A 2,953-nucleotide genomic window follows, 5' to 3' on the forward strand; every position below is an offset into this window, starting at 1 on the left:
CTTTCCAGCCCTTTATTTTATTTACGAGCCAAGAGCAGCCTCAGGCGCCCAACGCAAGCGAAGAGCCGGCTGGGGGGGTGTCTCCTGCTTCCCATCGCCCCCCACATCCCCAGGGCAAGGTGAAGGTCTGAGCTTCGGCAAGCAACCAGCAGCTCCGCCGGGGCCAAGGGGCACAACCAAGAGCCACCAGCCCCTGGTGGGACCTCACCCTTGGGTGCTCAACCTCCCCAGGCCGTGACGGAGCCCACCCACCACCCTCCCACCGCCACTTGCCAGCAGCTCTGGGTATTTATTTTCTTACTCTGTTTTGCCAACAAAGCTACTGGCAAGCACAAGCGGAAAGAAGTAAGTGTTGAAGGCCTAACCATTTCTCACAAGTCTTCAGAGAATCCATTATTTTGCATTTATTTCACAGGTTTTGAAAGGGTTTTTTCCCCCCCTACAGAGCACCCAGACTCCTTCCACCCATCTGCTCAGCCGGGCAGCAGCTGCAGTACAGGGAGCTGGACTTGCAACTCCATCAGTCCTCAAAAGCTTTAGGAAAGCGAGAGGAGGGAAGTGGGGGGACCGGCACCCCAAGGTCCCCCTGAGGCTCTGCTCCAGCCTCTGCCACCCAGACCGGAGCCAGCTCCTTGCAAAAGATACAGGAATCAGCACAGGTGTCAGAGAGCAACTATTTCATGACAGTGTAAAGTGCCAAGTCACAAGTCCCACCTGCAAACTGCCCCCCAACTCCAGCTGGGACCATCAAGGAGGAAAAAGCAAGGAAATGACCCCATTTCCAGCGCGGAGGTGCCGGCACACCCCTGGGCTAAGCCAGCCCTGCTTGGAGCTGGAGAGAGAGATGCTCCGCTCGCCCTCCGAGGTATAAATAGCATGACACGACGAGCCTTTCCCTAATTGCGTTCCTTCCAGTTGGAAAAGGAAAACAGACGGTTTCTCTGAGGCCAGGCAGGGGCAAGACATCAGCCTCGGCCCCGGAGAAGCTAGGGCTCTTCTGCTGCAGGAGAGGGGTTTTTCAGCCTGCACAAGCAAGGAGGAGCCTGCACGGCTTCGGGAAAGGGTCTTCTCCCACCCGAAAGGCAGGGGCCCGCGGCTGAGAGCTCCCTGCCTTTCCCCAAGCCCTCCCAGGGATGCAGATCGAAAACATCTAGTGCTGCTGCTGCTGCAGGCAGGAGTTAACCTTAGAGCTCAGGGCTGAGTTTCACAGCCAATGCCACCGGCTGAGCACCCGCCAGCTCTGGGGTACCACCCCAGCACCCCTCCAGCTCCAGCCTGGCACCCACACCTCCGTCCCTGGGCACATAGCCAGCCCGAGAGGAGCCCACGGGAGAGGAAGGCTGTACAGGAGATATAACAGGCAATACCTCTACTTCCCCCACAGAGGATGTTATTGCAGCCAAGGCCATCAGGCCACACTTATCTTCTTTCTGCCAGCAAGTCAAAAGCCACAGTACAGTCACTAAACCCATCCTTCCAGGCCACAAGTGGGGATCCCCTTTCCCCACTGCCCCCGAGCCATCGCCCTGCACCACCCCACAGGGATGGAGAGCTCAGCCGAGCCCCCCGGTCCTGCATCGCTCCCCGCTCGTTGGCTTAACGAGTCCCTCTCCCGAGTTCTGCATACTTTGACAGGCCCTGGCTTTATTAATAGCTCCGCTGACCTTGTTTGTGCCTGCTGGAACACTTCACTTTTCCCACAAGGCAGCAATAATCCCATCTGCTCTGAATTTTACCCTACACCAGCGAGCAAGGCTTGATTTCGGGGGGCAGGCAGCGTGGGAGCTTGCTGCCATGCCCTGCAGCGTTAAGGACAGCTTTGCAACAGCTCCCTTAGCCAGTGGGCAAGCCCTGGCCAAGCCACCACGCTGCCTTCATCCCAGGACCATCACACCACTCTGGTCCAAGCATCCTTCCCACTCCCAACAGCCCTCGGCTGCTTGGGCGCATCCAAATTCAGGCAGCACACGGTAGGATGGAGATGAGTGGCACCGTGTCCACCCCAGGGAAGCATCCAAGGACAATTCCATGTCTCTCCCCTTGATGCCAGCCCACAGCAAGGACGGCAAGCAGCCCCAGCTCGCCCTCGTACAAATCACGGGTCTGACTGCCCCACATCCCCCATGCAGAGGCTGAGCAGACCCTCCTGCTCCATCAAAGCAGAGGGACCAGGATGCAGGGGACCAGCTTCCCAAGTTGTCCCAGTCCCTGGGAGGATGGGACCGAACCCCAGGGACGTGGGAACGAAGCCCACTTTGCACAACAGCACTGCTCACCTGCTGCTACACAGGACTTTCCTCTCTCCCACAAAAGGAGCCCACACCCAGCACCTCCTCAGGCCAGGGCAGCGAAGCTCCGCGCAGCACCTTCCATCCCATACGGCAGCTCCCTGCCTGTCTTTATCCACCACATTTCTCTTCATCCCCTCAGACAGCCGTTCGTTCTCCTGCTGCGCAATGCAATTTATTTCCCTGGCAAAGGGAGTTAAGGGCTCGGTGCCAGGCTAAACGCACGATGCAGCCGTTCAGCTGGTGGCATCGGGTTCCCCAGCTGCCCCCCTCACTTTGCAGAGGCAAATACCAAAAGCAGGAGAGCAAAAGGTCAAAACCAGCTGGATCCCACCTCCAAGATCATTTTCCTTCTCAACCCAATGCAAAAGTCCAGCTGGGGAGGGAGCCGCGCTTCCAAAGCTTAGGTCAACTAAGGCTTTTCTTTCAGCCTCCTCTTGTGGTTGGAACCCAAAGAGGAATATTTCCAGCTGGGATAAAATTAGCTTACTATTTAGCATCAAAATCTGCTTAGTTGTTGACTTGACCGGCACGGTTTTACAGCTAGCAACACAGTCAAAGGCTACTTTGCCATTGAGTTTTCCAAAGCTGGCTTCCCAGCTGCACCACGATATTATTTATCAGCTAAATGAACCGACAGTACTTTCGCAGGAATGGAGGAAAAA

Source organism: Cariama cristata, unplaced genomic scaffold (assembly GCF_000690535.1).
Source record: "Cariama cristata isolate BGI_N322 unplaced genomic scaffold, ASM69053v1 scaffold28875, whole genome shotgun sequence".
In the NCBI taxonomy this organism is placed as follows: domain Eukaryota; kingdom Metazoa; phylum Chordata; class Aves; order Cariamiformes; family Cariamidae; genus Cariama; species Cariama cristata.